The following is a 19,372-nucleotide window of genomic DNA, read 5'->3' on the forward strand; positions in this document are numbered from 1 at the left end:
CCTCAGGACTCTGATCCTGATGAGCCACGGAGCCCTTTGCTTTCACTTGGCAGGAGCGTGTGTGCTGGAGAAGTCCCGACGCTTCATTCATTTTACTCCATCCTGGAGCCGCTCATGTCTGACCGGGGAGACCCGCCCTCTTTGATGTTGTACTCTTTTCAGAGCGCCCCGCTGCGCAAAAAATTTTACCCATCCAAATTGAAGAGAAATCTCTCTGCACCCAGCTGCTAGCTGTGACACGTTTGCCATTTTTCAGGGCACTGGCGTGGTGCCATTCACGGGCACTGCTCCAGTCTTACTGTCGTCCCTCTCCTGCCCGGCTGCCCACTCTCCACAGTGCACCATGGTCTCCAGTGCCCACAGCAGCAACAAAGCTCGAAAGGAAAGTTCTAGTAACCCTACAGCCTCAGAAACATTTGCAAGGAGCCAGCTTTTTCTTCTTCATTTCTTTTCTTCTGTTTCTCTCTCTCTCCATCTCTGCTCTCCCTCCCTCTCTCATTTCTAAAGTATTAGCATTTACATTCTTCTTAAACTAAAATTGTTTGGTGCACACCCACCCATCTAAAAACTGCTTAAATCCAGGCTTCTGAAAACTCAGTTTTAACAAAGTTCTCAAGAAGATGTTCTGATCTCTGTGAAACAGGAGTGGACTTCAAAACATCCCTGGAAAAATGAATTAAAAGATAAGTTTATCCTGGTGCCAAAAAAAAAAAAATTGAAACCTCTACACATAAAGGTTTTCAAAAAGTTTATGGAAATGATATTATGAAAGAAGGATGCATGCATTTTAAATATGTTTGCACCAAAATAAACTTACCTTTCCATTCCATTTTCTACCAACTGTTTGAAGTACACTCATATATTTGCAAGTAAATTAATTTGGATTTTACGAACACTGAGTCCACATCTTTAAAAAATGCAATGGAGAGAGGGCTGCACAAATGAAGACAAATCTCACGGAATCTTGAGTACACATTTAGATCTGCGTAATCAAAGAAACCTGCGTCTCCTGGTATTGTGCGGTATCACAGGCAGGGGCACAGGACTGCTGCCTTGGAGACAAAGGGCAGTTTTCACTGTTGCTACACTTCTGTCGGTATACGCTGGGACGACTGAGTCACAGCCTGGTTTCCAGCTTCCCTGCCCGTCTGGCCTTGCTCCCTCTTTGCTCTCCCTTTCTCTCTTGCCAGCAAGCAACATCTCACAGAGCTCAGCACCTAGCATCAGGAGCCTGCCTGGCATCTGACCCCAGGCTGTGACCTGCACATGGGAACCAGTACCCTCCCTCCTTGACTGCAGATTTCAAGTAAAATAAGCAACAACAAAAACACGCTACATGTCAGAAACTCTCCACCTCGGAAAATCAACCACAGAGACATCTGAACTCACATCTTTCTCCACTGGGGAAAACAAAGCTTTAGTGTTCCAGCAAACAGGAAAGGGAATCATCATTGTGTTAAACTGATCCTAGAAATAATACCCATGTGAACTGACGGATTTGCAGACGACCTACAAAACCATACAAATGATCGCACACACGAGCAGTGTGGAGTAGGCCAGAAAAGTGAATGCCCACACTGCGACGCACACGGCTTGTGTGACACATCCGATGGAGTTTCTCCTTCTGTTGTGGTGGGGGTTTGGGGTGTCTATATGCAAGAGGGTAGAGCACTACACAGACCTCATCGCAATGTAATCGCTACTAAAGAACGCAATTTCGAAGAGGCAGCTTGGACCACAGCCTAGGGGCACACAGCCATGTCAGAGGGCCATCTTGCCAGACTCTTAGAAGGCACTCAGTAGGGAATGTTTCCAAATGGAATGTCCCTGACACCTCCTAGATGACCTCCACTTATGTGTATGTACACACACCCAGCCCGTGCCCTACAGCTCAGCGTTTTTGTGAATCAAGAACTTTTTGAAGATGCAGGATGTTTGTCCCAATGAAGTCACAGTTCTCTAGAGGTTTACTTCTTTTAATTATTTTTATTTGACAGATAGAGTTAGACAGTGAGGGAGAGAGACAAAGAAAAAGGTCTTCCTTCCGTTGGTTCACTCCCCAAATGGCCACTACGGCCGGAGCTACACCGATCCGAAACCAGGAGCCAGGTGCTTCTTCCTTGCCCAAGCACTTGGGCCATCCTCCACTGCCTTCCTGGGCCACAGCAGAGAGCTGGACTGGAAGAGGAGCAACCGGGGCTGGAACCCAGTAACCATATGTGATGCCAGCGCCGCAGGTGGAAGATTAACCAAGTGAGCCACAGTGCCAGCCTCCAGAGTTTTACTTCTTTTCAGAGTAGTCTATAGCTTTAGTTCTTCACTGAAATACATCAGTCTTTATTGTGTTTCCCTAGGTCTACAACATTCTTTTCCCAACCACACCAGTAAAGTGTGATTGTCAGACATGCTTTATTAAGGAGAAAGTGACCATCTGTCAAGGACAGAAAACATATTTTCAGATCATTCCTTCAGCCAAGTTGGGACAGGACTGACCACAAGCTCAATCCCTAATTTGTGGCATCCTACACAGGACAATGGCAGAGACACAGCCAGCTCTGAGGTTCAGGCAGTCAGGGAAGTCAGAGTATGAGAGCCACAACTGGCCTACATCAGGCATGACCCCAAGCTGGAGTCCCTTGAGGCTACTGTCAACCCAACAGCTGCCGACAGGAAAAACCCAGTCAATCCCAGGTTTACTCCCGAGCAGGAAAGGAAGAGACATGGGAGTGGGATGGCACAGGCTCTGGCATCTATTTTTTTGTTTTTTTTTTTGTTTTTTTTTTTAAGATTTATTTATTGATTTTGAAAGTCAGAGTTAGAGAGAGAGAGGGAGAGACCGAGAGATAGAGAGAGCTTCCATCCACTGGCTCACTCCCCAGATGGCCACAGCCACCAGGGATGGGCGAGGCACAAGGCAAGAGTCAGGAGCTTCATCCAGGTCTCCCACATGAGTGCCAGGGGCCCAAGCACTTGGGCCATCTTCTGCTCATTTTCCCAGCATCAGCAGCGAGCTGCACAGGAAATGGAGCAGCCAAGACACAAACCACCACGCCTACGGGATGCGAGTGTCACAGGCAATAGCTTTAGCCACTACAACACAACACCAGCCCCAGACTTTGCCATCTCCAAACCACCTTTCTTGAAGGACTGAACAAACAGACTTGTTTGCCATAGGTCTGTTCCCCATCAAGATCCAGGGGATGAGGCGCCAAGGAAGGATGGTGACAGCAGCAATGGTTAGTCTCAGATTTAGACCTCTGATCTCGTAAGTAGCATTCCTTCAACAAACACTTAGTAAGCAGCTCCTAGTGCCAGCTACTGGGCTTGGTGTGGGGCATTAGAATCCCAACTCCCCTGCCCCCTCAGGTAAGTTACAATGCAATAGGAGAGATAAGCATGAAAAAATCCTAAGGCATTCACTCTGTGAACACTACAGTCTGTAGGTTTTTCCCATCTGACTTTTGGACTTCTGTTTCCAGAATCAAGCTCCTGGATGTGGGATGGGTAATCCACTTCAGTTTTGCCAAAAGGACCTCAGGACTAGAGTCAATGCTAGTTACTAAATTATGATGGCAGCATTTAAGAAATATTCAATTAAAATCTGCTAAATGGGAACCTCAACGAGGACAAAGAAAAAAATCTATCTTGTTTGCCATAGTATTCCTAGCGATTAACACAGTGCTTGTGCCTGGTATTCAGAAAATGCCTGGTGATTGGTTGGCTGGCTGGGTGGCTGGGTGGATATATGTGAAAGAATGGACAGCTTTCTAGGTATTGCAGCTCTAAGGGCTGGACAGAGACGGTTCTCTGGGTGAGTGAACACGGCTGCATCAAGTTGACCGTCCTACTTTTTTTTAAGAAATGCACTGTTGCTTTTCAATGGGTTCCTTGCCTCATTGAGTAAAATGAATGCTGTTTTAAAAATGCCTGCAGGGTTGAGGATACTGGAGAGCAGCCAGAGACTCTGTCCATGGAGAAGCCAGAGGCCACCTGGAGCCCGTGTGCACCTGCCTCTTTCCAGATGCTGTCCCTCATCCCATCATGAGCTCCAAGCTCTCCCACACTGAGAGCTACCATCACCAGCCCATCTTCCCCATCAGCGACTCTTTTCCAACCTCTTATCGTGCTCCTGCCTCTGCTCTGGATCCAGTGCCCACTCTCATAAGGACTCTGGGAGTTGAGATTTACCCTCACGGTTGTAGGTCAAGGTGTAGCTCCTGAACAGCACATTTGCATGGTGAACTTTATCTCTAAGGGAAGCATGAAAGGGAGCAATGATATTTTAAAGGAACTTGAAGTACCACAGTCAGGGCTTGCATCACTGTCAATGGGAGAGAACCAATGACCATCGCTGGGCCCTTTCTCTTGCAGGAGACCCAGGGAGGGCAGCTGATCTGCTGCAGCCACCGGACTGGAACTCAGGCTTCCTAGGAAAGGCAGGCGCTCGCGAAGGTGAGGCTAGCAGGTCCCCAGGGAGGGGGCCAGCCCAGCCATTCAGCCCCATCTTCTCAAACAGCCTCCAATGTGCGCCTGTGAAGTTGTTGGCAGAGGAGGTTACACAGGCCGTCCCGGAGACAGACACCCAGGATTGGAAGAACAAGACCTTCTTCTCACATTCTCAATCTGGGGCATGGGACCGGACCACACTGCCTGTAGTAAGCCATAAATGAACATTTTTATGAATCCTGGAATTAACTTATGAATAGCACAATTATATGTTTCTGGTGCTAGCAGCATTAAGCTGTTACAGGTAAACATTTAAAGTATCCCACTGTTTTTGTAACCCTGTCTTGGCATTTTTTCATTTTTCAATACATCAAGAGCTTCAAAGCGCACAAGTGGCCCAAGCCTCTGCAAAGCCCTGGCGCGTCTGGCTAATAAAGCCTCTTTCACACAGCCAGGCCCAGCATTGGCAAGTGTGTGGCCGCCGGCAGTGGGCACCATGATCTCCCACAGGGAGACGGCCTTGTGTGTCATGCGCCATGCTCAGGTATGTAACCAGGAGACCGGTGACCCAGATGTTTGGGTCACAAAGTGTGCCAAGCTTGGATCAACAGCACTCACCTTAACCCCTTAACTTGACCTGGACTTGGGGTTTCCTGCTTTCCACGGGAAGCACCTGTAGCTGAATACAGAGACTGCAATAGAATTCCCTACTTTGGGGTCCACACCAAGGTAGCAGGCAAGGGCACAGTGCATGCCCATAAGTAAGCTTCAGGGGAGAAGGTTCCATGGAACAAGATTCCTCCTCCCTCCCTCCCTCCCTCCCTCCCTCCCTCTCTCTCTCTCTCTCTCTCTCACACACACACACACACACACACACACCTTTGAACAAGAGGAGAGTGTTGAATGGAGAAACGGAAATGAGATCACCCGGGGGTGGGCAGCGTTCCTGGGATGTTTCGCTCCTTCCCAGAGGGTCTTCTCAGGGCAACAGGTCCCCTTGGTCTCTGAAGAACCTGATCTCACCTCACTTCCTCCCTCCGGGACCAGGAGCCACGGGGCTTCCTCTGCTCCCCTGACTGTCCTCTCGTCCACAACATGTATTTCATTAACTGCGCTCTGATCCACTGGTTTTGACGAAGCCTCTGGCCACATTTCCAGGACCACTAGAAATGCAAACTGGAAGAGAGCCCTTTGGCTGGTTTATTTCCTAAGACAGCTATTTTTAGGTCAGAAACCATGTGAGTGGGCCAGACTACACCCGGCAGGCCTCAGCGTTTAGCCTCAGGAATAGTCAGCAATGCCTATGGCTCAGTGTAGTCAGGCGACCAAACCCCCTACCACCACTGTTTTTCCCTACTAGTAAGAAAACATAACTACATTCAATCAGCCCACCCTAAGAAGGACCACTTGCTTTGTCAGCTGTAAAGTTTTTATAAATGAAGCTCCATGGATCTGGCCTATGTCCTTGTATTTCCCAGGTAATTAGATGGCAGATCTGCTACAAACTGTGAATCCTGGGTTCTCACTCCGACTCCGGAAGCACTTAGGTTGTGACCCGGTGGTCACTTGACCAGAGCCTGAGAAGTGTGGACACCGTATGAGATGACCTCAGGATCCCCAGCCCAACACACGTGACCCCACAGTCTATGAGTGTGTAAATGTGACTTAACTGTGAGTACATGACTGCTGGAACGCTGAAGGATAAAAACCATAATGGAATCCAGTATACAAAAATATTTTAATGCCCAATAAGGGAGAGACAACATAACCCTAAGAAATGCACTATGCAAATTTAATTATAATGTGTGCCTTCCAATCTGCAGAGTACAACTCCCTCAGGAATAACCTCTAAAAAGTTACACGTTTTAAAATTCCATGTAACTGAAAGTGAATTCAATGACACAGCCAGGCAATCCATGCACTTGGATTTAAATACAACAGAGGCGTGGCCGCAGAGTGGACGAGTGGCCTTGAGTTTGCAATAATGAGCTGAGTCACCCTGGGCAAAGCACGTGACTTCCTTGGGAGATGCAGATCTCAGAATCCACTTCAAAGGGCTTCTGGGCGGATGACAGGGGACCACGCAAACGCCTGACAAAGCGAGCGCTCTGTACACAGCACCAGGGGCATGTTTTTCACTGGGGGGCTTTATTTCCTTTCTAAAACAAATTTCCCTCTTTGTCAGTATTTTAGGTAAAAAAAAAAAAAAATGTAGGAAAAACAAAGTATAGAAGGAAACGACAGAGAATGTGGGACTCTCTGTACAGAGGGTGCACAAGGATTAAGAGAAATACGGCTAGAAGGGTGAGCGCCCAGCCTGACCCACAGCCCAGAAAGACCTAGAACAAGAAAATTACGTCTCTCAGTGAACCCTGTTGCTGCAAATACCAAAAGTGCCTTTCACAAATCCCAACAAATTCTGAAAAACCTCAAGATGATCATCTTTAATTGTACAGCAAATTAAAATTACAAATGCCAAGATGCTAAATGATACTTTAAATGTTCATTGAGGCACATTTACACTGGGAAATAGATTTCCTAGCCATCCCAAGTTTCCGTCCTCAGATCCCACCACCTGAGAGGTCCTCAAAAAACTCACAAACATTCACATTGCCTTTTCCTTCCTTCTTTCCACGAACTTTTGAAGCTCCCTTGTATTTCTTCTAAAATTACAATAATATTCTCAAGGGCATCAAAATGACATTACTCCCATATCAACAAAGCACCCAGAATTCAACAGATTTATCTGATGGAACAATTTTGACCTTGCGACATAATTACTCAAAATCGGGGTTATAAAACCAAGGAATTACAGTATCATCACGACAAACTTCACAGAATTTATACTTTATCCAGTTAGTGTCTATAAGCACCCTTATAACAACTCCCAGGATTGACTTTTAGAAGTACTTGAGGGGCTGGCGCTGTGGTGTAATAGGCTAAGCCTCTGCCTGCGGCGCTGGCATCCCATATGGGCACCGGTTCATGTCCTGGTTGCTCTACTTCTGATCCAGCTCTCTGCTTATGGCCTGGGAAAGCAGCAGCACATGGCCCAAAGGCTTGGACCCCTGCACCCAAGTGAGAGAATGGAAGAAGCTCTGGTTCCTGGTTTTGGATAGGCCCAACTCTGGCCGTTGCAGCCGTTTAGGAAGTGAACCAACTGATGGAAGACCTTTCTCTATCTCTCGCTCTGTCTGTAACTCTACCTCTCAAATAAATAAATATTTTACAGAAAACTTTTATTTAATAAACATAAATTTCATAGGTACAACTTTTGGATTATAGCAGTTCTTTCCCCCATACCTGTCATCTCACCCCCAAACCATCCCATCTCCTACTCCCTCTTCCATCCCATTCTTCATTAAGATTCACTTTTAATTATCTTCATATATAGAAGATCAACTCTATACTAAGTAAACATTTCAACAATTTGCACCCACACAGACACACAAAGTATAAAGTACTGATTGAAGGCTAGTTTTACCATTAATTCTCAAAGTACAACACATTGACAGAGGTCCTACATGGGGAGCAAGTGCATAGTGACTCCTGTTGTTGATTTAAAAATTGACACTCTTATAAATATCTTTTTAAAAAAGAATTCAGCTCCTTTTTTGCAAAATGTGAACTTACATGCTGAGTCTGAGCTTAAAGGGGGGACATCTTTGATGCAAGAATGGGCTCATGACCGGCTTGCGAAACATTAGTGCCTAGAACCATAATTTATTGAAGAATTAATGACTTGCCTTTTCTTGATTAGTAAGCCATTTACAAGACTGTCTGAGCAAGAGCAGTCACATTAGCAATTCCACGCAGCAAAGACCGAACACAAAGATCCTGTCTCACTCAGGAAACCCATTTCTCAGACTTCTGGAATGATCTCAACAGAAAACACAAATACAGCCTCACCAAGATCTGTGCCGCTTTTTCTGACACATGGAGATTTCTTTTTCCTGTAAGCCATCTTTGCATTTCTTTTGCAATAAATTAAATACATGTCAGATTCTAAATGGTATAATTAAAACCCAACAAATATCTTTTTTTCCCACTTTAAATGGAATAATTTTGCCCTGCTGAGAAGCAGCATAAATCTTGGCTGGTTTGCACATTTTTGCTTTCAAGGATGTAATGTAACCATCAGAGCTGTTACCTCATGTAAATAAATTTCAAAGATGGTATTAATATAAAAACTATATCACATAGCCCTAAAAATTTAATATAGCTGCCATGGAAATAACAGATCATTTTTCCAAACAAATATATATTCCATCATGTCATTTTTGAACTTTTTCTGACCTTTTTTTTTTTTTTAAGAAAGAAAACTACAATTGAGACCAAATGTTTTGTGAAAGAAAATACAGGCAAGCTGATTTGGCCAAGCACAGATAATTTCAGATTAAAGTTGTTATTATATCTTAGAATTTAACCCATTTTTCTGTAGGCCACAATACTTAAAATACCACCGAGTAAGTCGACGAGCCTGCATTCATGTTTAGAATGTTCTCTGAATGGTTTGGTATAAACTCTGACGACCAACTACACAGCTTCTTTGCTGAAAAAAAAAAAAAAAAGTCAGATGCAGGGTTTCCTGCCATCTGAAAAGGGGGCTACAATGGTGCCAGAACCTCTTCACAAGCAAATCCAACAGCATTTACGGCAGCACCGTTCTTTATCCACGAGAAACACTACCCCGGTCTCCCACGGATGCCTGGTATGCAGAGTGCTGAAGCTGTGCATACAAATCTACGATCAAGTTTAACCTGTAAACCAGGGAAAGGGGAGGTGAACAACAATAACTAAAATAAAACGGAAGAGTTACAGAGATACACTGTAATAGAAACTAGGTGACAGAGCTCTCTGTCTCACTGTCTTACTACTCAGTGTAACCAGGGCAGTTCTTGCCGCCTCCCGTCTCCCACCCACACTTCCTTTCCCAGGGCATCCTCCTGGACCAACCAGCCCCTTCCTGCAGCTCCCCACTCCTGTGTAGCTCAACCTCAGCTTGCTTCTTGAATCTCTGATTCCCTTCGACTCTGCACCTGTAAAAAGCCCGAGGTCCCCAAATCACAAAATGTTAAGCTCTAGTTGGGTCAATGAGATCAGAACAGTAGGCGTGCAGTGACGCTGTAGAAATAAAGTTCCCAGGGTTGAGCATGGCCTGGACACAGTGCAGGAGGGACTGTGTGCCCAGGGAGCGGCTCGGCAGTCACATCAGTAAAGCTGAGACCTCCTGGACCACACCCACTACCCATCTCCTCCTGTCTTGGAGCTTGCAATGCCAAGTGCGTGTGCACATGCACACACACACACACGAACACACATACAAGTGGAAAAAACTTGAAGGCAAGATCTGACTCACCTAATCTCACTGAAACCACACGCAGATCATGAGCTGAGTATGTTCTGAGGTCAGTGCAAAGACTACCCAAAAAGAGGCTTCCTGGTTTGGGATCTCATTTTGTCCAGGTTACACTTTTCATCTGAGGGATAATATAGTTCTTCCTTTTCTTACTTGGCAGAGCAACACAAACTTAATGTTAGAATTTCCAGTCATTAAAGAATGAGCTGGGACTTGAACCCAGGCACTCTTAGATGGAGTATGGGTTTTGGGGGGCAACTTAACCTCTGTGCCACATACCCACTCCTAGTTTTTTCTTAAAACATTCAACTTCTCCAAAACCCAAAAGTATCCCTCAATAAAGCAAGTTCACATTCTTTGGAACATTAAAAACCAGGCTGCAGTGTGAAACAGGCCCTACCTGTGTGTGCGCACAGATAAGGAGGAGAGAGATAGAGGCGGAAGGGTCTGCAGAGGGCCCTTGGGTAAGTGCTGCCCTGCGGGTGATAAGATAGCACACTATCAGGGCCATTCCCAAAGTTTTGCCTTCCATATCTGCCTCTCCTTCCTAAAGTGCATCTCACACTTCCCTCCGCTTGGCACCGCTGCCGGCAACCATGGCTGCCCTGCACTTAGGATTCTGGGACAGGACATCACCTGCTGAACCACACTCATGGCGCACGCGGGACCTGCCATGCCGGGACCAGCCGGACAGTCACGTGGGGACCCAATATTCACTCAGGTGCTTATCTGAGAAAAGTTACTAAAATAGGAACAACTCAGGCCTAAAAAGGTTCCTGTCTTTGAGTGCAAAATTATGAAAGGAGAAAAAAAAAAACAAAACCTTGCATGTGTGCTGTCAGGTGATCTTGGCCAGGGTCCCTGCCCACCTGGAAGGCTGCAGGGTGGACCTGGATTAGGTGGGAATCCTCAAACTTCAGCATAGGCATGCATGCTTCCTGCGGTATCTTGACACCACCAGGATCCCCATGCGCTGCATATTCTTTGTAAAGCGGCTTCAGATCAGTTTGTTCATAGTAGTACTTAGTTCATCACAGTACTTAGCCTCATCTCAAGCACTAGGGCCTGTAAAGTTGCAGCTGCTTTTTAAAAACACGTGTCTGCACATCAGCTAAGGTTACTGTGAACGCACCGACGTGCCACACACTCTGGGAAAAGCAACCCTGCACTGCTGGCTTCTGCGACCAGCTCTGAGCTAGGGACCTCTTGGTTTGCTCACGCTTCCAGAACTTGCCAGGGTGACTTCAGACCGCTCAACTCCAGACTCTAGGGTCCCCGGACTCCAAGAGGGATTGGCACAGTCACCTAGGAGTAAACGAGAAGCAGACGGGACCAGGGTCCCCAACTCTGTAACTCGGGCATCCACATCCCACCATGAACAGCAAATGCACCAGGGGCATAGAAACAGGCACACTGAGAAATTCAGCCAACATGTCCCCCGTGCTTAGCTCATGCCAGTGATGGTTCCAAGCACGTGTCATATATTATCTCACTACCTCCTCACAAGCACCCCCACCCCCACTCCCAGACAGGAAAACAGGCAACGCTCGGAGACCAGCCTTGCACAAGGTTATGGAGTTAGGGAGGGGCGTCCCTGGGGAGCTTGCCTGCCAGGGGTGGGCTTCAGCTAGCAAACCACCCTGTGAATCATGGTGCCCCCCCCACCCCGCTGCCAGGCCCACAGTCCTGGCAGACACGTGAGCATACAGCGAGGCCACCAACAACATGGGACGCACGGCTGGAAGACAATAGGAGAAACAAGTCCTTTACTACGTGCTCTTCTGCTCCAATTCAGCATAAATAAAATCAGCAGCATTCACCCTTTTTCTAGGAATAAGAACAGGCTTTGTAAAAATTCCAAATAACATCTCCAGCCTCTTGTCCTCTTCCCCAAAAAAAAGGATTAAAATTAAAAAGCAAAATTATGGCTAAAAGCTTCCAAAATTCAGTCACTACAATATAGGGCAATATCTTAGATGGAGTGGCTGTTTAAATATTGTTTGTAATTGATTTTTTTTTCTTTTTGTATTTTCTTTCTTTTTACATTTTCTTCCTTTTTACATTTTTATTCGTTTTACAAAAGAAAAGAAAAAGAGCAATAGTTGAAAACACCGCTGGCCTCTTGCTATCCAGTTTGTGGAATAGTCTACGTAGTGAATAATTCGCGTATCTCACTGTGGTTCTCAGCCAACGTGATCCTATAAACACATTAAAATGGCCAGGGCAGAAATAAAATAGCAGTGCTGGGGTCGCCACACAGCACGCCAAAGAATACATTCAAAGCTGTAGTCAGCCGACCTTAGTCATAAAACTCACAAATGGGATGATTTCCAAAAGGAGATAACGGCCTGCCTTCGGAGTGGGATGGGGCAGGAAATACAATCTCATAATTGAAGTCTTCCCCACAACTGTCACAAGAAATCTGGCCACTGTCACTTCGCTGAGGCTCTGCAGAACCCACTCACGTCCAGCTGACCGGGGGGAGCTGGCCTGACAAGAACGCCTCCTTCCCACCGAAGGTTCTAGACCATCTGCAAATATATTTTAATACTTTCATTTCCTTTACTTCAGTGAGAGTGAAAACGCAATAAAAATGTTTAAAAATACCCCAAGGCAATGTGACAGTTAACAAAACAAATGAAAGAAATGTTAGAATAATTACGTTGAACTCTGCTGTCCAAATGTATTGGTCTGGTTATTTTAATATTTGTGGATCATGGGTAAATGTGTGTTTGGGGGGGGAGGTGGTGGTGGTGTATATGAGTAGATTCTTAGGAATTTAGAAATTCATCCAAAATTCAGCAGTTTGAGATGACTTAATGAGTTTGATAATAGGATACAGAAACTTTAATTCTTAAATCATTTGTTTTATTTCTAAACAGTCAGGGTTCATTAATCAGTTTCAGTACTAGTTTGGTGGCTTAGAGAGTTCCTGGGACGCTGGGCTAGAGGCACGGGGAATGGTTTGGTGTGCTGTTGCATTCCCAGCCTTCCATCCACAGCAACCATTAACGGACACGCACTCGAGTTTGATGAAACCACCCAATCTGACAGGAAGTGGAACTGCTGCATCTGGACCTGTGCAGAGACTGGAGCCCCCTCAGCCAGCGACGCCTTTCTGTTTGGTTTTATTTTTACCCGGAGGAACAAGCCCTGGCCCTTGCAGTCTGGTGAATTTGGCTAGCCCTGTGTTGCAGTCTACTACCATTTTTGTCTGAGTACTTGATCTATAAATCTGCATCAATAGGACGAGTCAATGTCAGAAACCCAGGAAGGCAAAAGTCGCTTTGGCTGTGTTCATGCACCTGCGCTAGCCACCCGGGAAGGACTTTCTGCCTTTGAGATATTTTCCCATCTTCCCCTCTCTCTGCTCTCCAGGCTGCGTAAGCCACCGAGCAGTTGCCAATCCTGAGTTGTCTACGACTTTTTTACATCAAGACAAGCACATGGACCATTTGTTTTCAGCCAGAGGTTTTCATTACTGAAGGAGTTCAGGCACCAGGGACTTCCTGCTGTTATTTTTTGAAAGAACCCTTTCGTTCTTTGTAGGCACCATCGATAAACTTTGGCTGTCCGGATTGCCTGTGAGGAGGGCTGAACGTGTCAGCCACCGCAGGTTGAATGTCCCCACACCACGATGTGCTCACTTAAACCCTGGATGCCTCCTACCCCGGCATTCAACTGCACATCTCTGCCCACACAGCAGTAACTTGCGATGAGCCAGTGCATTGAAATGCATTCAAAGAACTGATCCCTTGGAGGCAAACCATGCACTGTTTACCAGAAATTCTAACTGAAAATGACTGATGGAGCTACGAGGTTAATAATTTTTATGTCTGTTTATAGTTATTCTGGCTTAATTTCACTTAATCCATTTTATGACAAACCCATGAAAAAGTTCAGTTCTTGTTCAAAATAAATTCAAATATGCCCATAAATTAGCTTTCTGTGTGTGCTACTATAATTTAAAATACATAAAAACTTAAGTGCTTTCTAAATAGATGGAGGGGGTCTACTGTTGAAATTTATCGATTTACATCAGTTCCTGTTGGGTTAACAGATTCCACCAATTCTCCTCATTAGAGTAAGCTTCATTTATTACCCGAACATTAGTATGTACGACTATTACTCTATTTCTTCTAGAACTCAGGGGTGTGGAACATCCAGCCCGCAGGCCACACAAGGCCCAGGAAATCATTTGGTCAGGACCTGCCAAGGCAACCACAGGGAGGACTCGCAATTCAAAAAAAAAAAAAAATCTACAGCAGGCTAATTTTTAAGTTGATAATTTTGTGCAATCCACGAATGATGTTAAAAATACCCAGATGGTCCTTGGCAGAGAAAAAGTTTCCCACCGCATGCTAGTTTGAAGCACTAAAACAAAAGATTTCTACAGAAAAACTTAACTGACTTTGAATGCATCTACAATTCGTTTTGGTACTACATTTTGTAGCTTAAGTCCTCAATAATTAAAGCCATTACAATCGGTAAGAGAAAGAGAACAAGAAAGCAAAACTCTGCGGTAAATCACGCTAGGAAGAATATCGTGTAAACCCCAGTTATTTTACAGATATATTTTGAATTTTTACAAGGGGCAAAGAAGTACAACTTCACTAACAATTAGAGAAAAATATTTAGTAAAAGGACAAAGCGACTTTGAGTTGTTGGAAATATTTACTTGGAAGTAACCAAAAGTTTGTAAACTGATCCTTAACTGGTTTGATTAAAAGAGGGTAATTAATAAACGACAAGACCGAAAGTTCGTTGTGGCATTTGATAAACCACCCAAGAAGTGAAATCAATGCTTTTCTGCTTAATTTCACTATTTGTTTTTCCATTTGAGCTGCCAATTTCCTAACATGCTACAGAAGGAAGAGAAAGCTTTCTTTTTCTTTTTTTTTTTTTTTGATTGATAAAAATCACAGATTTTTGTTACAAATCAATTGAACTTTTTCAAGATGATCTTGCATTTGCTGTCACACGGTGGTGAGGCCATCTTTCCACCAGGGCTCTTCAACAGCCCCCCTTTTCAGCTACTCTGACAAGCACAGCACAACAGTTCACATCACCCTTGACCTTCACGGTGTACATCATCTTGTCAACATATAAACAAACACACTATTGGTTGTATTTTAATAGATTTTGTAAATATCAAGATCCGATTTATCACCAGGTTCACCCCAGGTGACAGTTCTGAAGTTCTGGAATGCATTTGCAACGCTAATTCTGACTTTCAATAAGGAAGGATATTTGCGTTGTGTTTTGTTCTTTTTCCTAGTCTTCAGCAAAGTGTCATAAGCTACCAGAACTTTCGTTTTTTCCCTTCTTATGATCAAAGTTTTGACTCTGATTCAGTGAGAGCAAAGAGTGCCAGGACTGTCAACAGCGGGCATTTCTGAGTTGTTTGCATGGGAAGAATTTATATGAAATTCCTACTATTGTTGCCTCCACCTAGCAAAGTGCATAAGCTCTGGTATTAAGAAGGCTTTGCTTTGAAAGGCAACAGAGATTATAACGAAGATAACTAACCTTATTTCTGCAATCAAGTCATTATTTTTACTTTCATATCCTCGCCACTCTCACACTGGATGTCACTACCTTGGCAGCCTCTTTTCAAACCTAAAATGTGCTGTCCGTATTGATGGGCTCGCTCCATTTGCCAGCCCTTTGTTAGGGAGATAACCGCAGGAGTAGTGTCCACTTTCTGGGCGAGGAGAATTGGATGGACAGAATGGACATTCGTCAAAATAATCTTCAAGATAATGTTGCTAAAGATAGCTTGTAAGAGATGATCGAACTTTAGCAACTGCAAAGATATAATATCCACAGGCTGGCAACACAGGGCAACATTATCAGAAAGCTCATACGGAGGCAGGCATCCCAGATAGCAGTTAAGACACTGCTTAGGTGGCCTGCATCCCCTATCAGAGTGCCTGGGCTGCACTCCCTGCGAATGGGCACCCCGGGGCGCAGCAGGTGATGGCAGCTCCAGTAAAGTTCCGGTCACCCACACGGGAGACCTGGATTGAGTTCTCATAGCCTGGCTTCAGTCCAGCCCAACCGGCTGCCATTGCAAGCATTTGGCGAGTGAACTAAAAGATCTCTGTCTCTCTCTTTCAAATAAAAAAAGTGCTTTGAAAAAACACATCAAGAAAACTATCTTATTATTTACAAAGTTAGTACAAGGACACTTCAAAAAGTTCATACAAAGCGGAATTGAAGACAACTCTAGAGGGGCCAGCGCTGTGCTTAGCAGGTAAAAGCTGCTGCCTGCAGTGCTGGCTGCTCCACTTCCAATCCGGCTCTCTGCTGTGGCCTGGGAAAGCAGTAGGAGATGGCCCAAGTCCTTGGGCCCCTGCACCCATGTGGGAGACCCGAAGGAAGCTCCTGGCTCCAGGCTTCAGATGGGCCCAGTTTCAGCCGTCACGGCCATTTGGGGAGTGAACCAGCGGATGGAAGACCTCTCTCTCTGCCTCTGCCTCTGTAACTCTGCCTTTCAAATAAATAAATAAATCTTTAAAAATAAATAAATAAATAAATAAATAACTTTGGGGGTGGGTGTGTTTGACCTGATGCCCGAGGCCCACCTTGGAGTACCTGGATTTGATTCCTGGTTCCAGATCCTTACTCTTACGTCCTGCTAATGTTCACCTGGAGGCAGCAGGTGATGCGAGTGCTTGGGTTTCTGCCACCCACGTGGGAGACCCAGATTGAGCTCCAAGCTCTGCGCTTTGTCCTGGCTCAACCCTGGCTGCTGTTTCTCTCAAGATGTCTCTCTGCCCTCCAAAGTAAAAAAATAAATAAACAACAACAAGATTAAAAGAATTTTTTGAAATCCTTTCATAGTTTGTTTCACAATACACATTTTTTCATGAACTTTTTGAAGACCCAGCATGTATCTGGGAGAGAAAAACATTTCGTAATTAAGACCTCTAAAATAATGGCATGAAGAAAAAGGCAGGGACCTCCAAGAGCTATTGACCGGTGTGCACAAACATATGCACACTAGCACAGTCCTACACAATTAGAAATCACACCTGGGTGGACTTGGGGCTGGCACACGCACACAGCAGGAATCATGGAAGCATATAAAGGCATTCAACGCTCCCTGAAATGTCAACACACTTGAGAGTGCTTCACAGAGATACGGGATGGTACACCTGCTCTTGCAAAGAGCTAAACAAGGAAATCCATTAGAAGCTACTTAAGAAAAAAGCTGGCTTGAAAACTTCGCCTGCTTAAACTTGGAAGAGGAAACATGCGCAAACGACCCATGTAACTCCTTTCACTCAGAGAGGAATCTTTTTCCTGCTTATGTGAAATTTGAGACAGCAAAAACTCTAATTCTGCAAGGCCTGAGCTGTTTCTCCATGTGTATTCTCCCTGGGTGGCCACACAGGCGATTCTCATAACTGAAAGTGCTCAGGTTGGAGGCACTGTGGGCACCACACAAAGTCTGGATCTCCCTCCATGTGGGCAGTTTTCATTGAGACACCAAGAAGGACAGGTGTCAGCCAAAGGGAATGAGACCACTCCAGGTTGGAACAATTTGGGATAGTCCATAGTTACAGGCCACTCACGCTGCCCAGGGACACCATTCCACCTGCTGAATGTACAATATCTCACTTCAGCCCCAAACTACCACCCTTAGAAAAAGATGCTACTGCTCCATCCACTCGTCTTTTTTTTTTTTTTTTTTTTGACAAGCTGAGTTAGACAGTGAGAGAGAGAGAGAGGAAGGTCTTCCTTCCATTGGGTCACCTCCCAAATGGCTGCTATGGCCGGTGTGCTGTGCCGATCCAAAGCCAGGAGCCAGGTGCTGTCTCCTGTTCACCCCTGGTCTCCCATGCAGGTGCAGGGCCCAAGGACTTGGGCCATCTTCCACTGCACTCCTGGGCACAGCAGAGAGCTGGACTGGAAGAGGAGCAACCGGGACAGAATCCGGCGCCCCGACTGGGACTAGAACCCGGGGTACTGGCACCGCAGGCGGAGGATTAGCCTAGTGAGCCGCGGCACTGGCCCATCCATTCATCTTTGAGGTATGGAAGCACAAAGGGTTGAATAACTAGCCCAAGGATAGCCCTCCAGGGGGAGCAAAGCTGAGCGGTAGCCTGGGGGATCCCCACGCAGGGCATCCAGCATCACACGAGGCACAGAGCAGCTACTTAGGATCAGCAAGGACTCTGACCACCTGCGACCATGCAGCAAATACTTCTCAAGACTTGAGGACACACACTGGAATCAGACAAAACTTGTGACCTCCGGCTGCTTGGGTTCAGTCCTCTAAGGAAGACATTAACATTTATGACCTACAATGTATCATACTGTCATGACAGAGACACCTTCTCACGGCCTCAGTCTGGTTTTGTTTTTAAGGTTTATTTATTTATAGCAGAGGCAGGCAGACAGACAGATAAGAGATATATTCAGAGAAAGAGAGAGATCTTCTGTTGGCTGGTTCACTGCTCAGATGGCTGCAATGGCCCCGGGACTGGGTCAGGGCAAACTCAGGAACTCTATCCAGGTACAAAGCATGGCTGACAGGGGCCCAAGCACTTGGACCATCTGCTGCTGCTTTCCCAGGCACATTAGTAGGGAGGCGGATCAGAAGTGGAGCAGCCAGAACTTAAACTGGCACACACTGGCTGTGCCACAATGCCAGCCCCAGGGTCTCAAGTTTTGAGGACTTAAATAGGAATAATCAAGTCACCCTGCAAAGGACGACCGAAAGATGAAGGCAGATAATTGCAAAGTGCACACAGCAATGCCAGGCGCATGGTAAAGGTTGCTAATATCAATAAAGACAACTCTGAATATAATGAAAATAATACAGTATAAGGCAACCTCATCTGCTGTTCTTAATAAACACAAGCAGAAGTGCAGCTGCACCAAACCCTCAGCCCATCTCTTGAGAGAATTCACAATTACTTATCAGTTACCATTTGGCCCAAATGCAATTTCTAAACTCTTAATGGAACACATGGACTTCATAGTTTTTTAAAAAAATTCCTAAATAAATGACAGAATTTAAATAAAGCCACTACAAAAAGAGATCGTCTGTGCCTGATTCTAATAATTAAAAAAAAAAATACGTGGCACTGCTGTACATCTGAAGAGATTAGCTATTCCCCACACTTAAGGATTTCCTGAATCCTCAAGCTGTGTCTCAGGCCTGACTGCTGTTGAGAAAAATAGAGAGGAAAGAAAGGAGGGAGGGAGAGAGGGAGGAGGGAGGGAGGAAGGGAGAGGGGCAGTGGGAGGGAGAGGGGCAGTGGGAGGGAGAGAGAAGAGAGGGAAAGAGAGACGGAGGGAGAGAGGGAGATAAGGAGAGAGAGGGAGAAGGACTGTCGCCCAGTTCAGATGCTATTTTTATAAACAGGAACTGCCTAGGATTGAAATACTGTATTTTGTGATTCTCCCTGGCTTAGATCCTAAGTGCAATAGAACTTCATACTCTAGAAAATTTTCATCTCACAGCATACTGATGTGAGAATCCAGCTACCTCTATCAAACCAAACATTAAACCAATCCACAAAATACACAATAATGTCACGCTTTCTCAAAACT

General features: G+C 45.4%; 1 protein-coding gene across 1 annotated transcript in view; it reads right to left on the reverse strand.

Moving 5' to 3' along the window:
- Positions 1-19,372, reverse strand: part of PRDM6 (PR/SET domain 6) — a 97,390-nt gene that overhangs the window by 41,379 nt on the left and 36,639 nt on the right. The gene's annotated exons all lie outside the window — the stretch shown is intronic.

Source organism: Lepus europaeus, chromosome 4 (genome assembly GCF_033115175.1).
Source record: "Lepus europaeus isolate LE1 chromosome 4, mLepTim1.pri, whole genome shotgun sequence".
Taxonomy (NCBI): domain Eukaryota; kingdom Metazoa; phylum Chordata; class Mammalia; order Lagomorpha; family Leporidae; genus Lepus; species Lepus europaeus.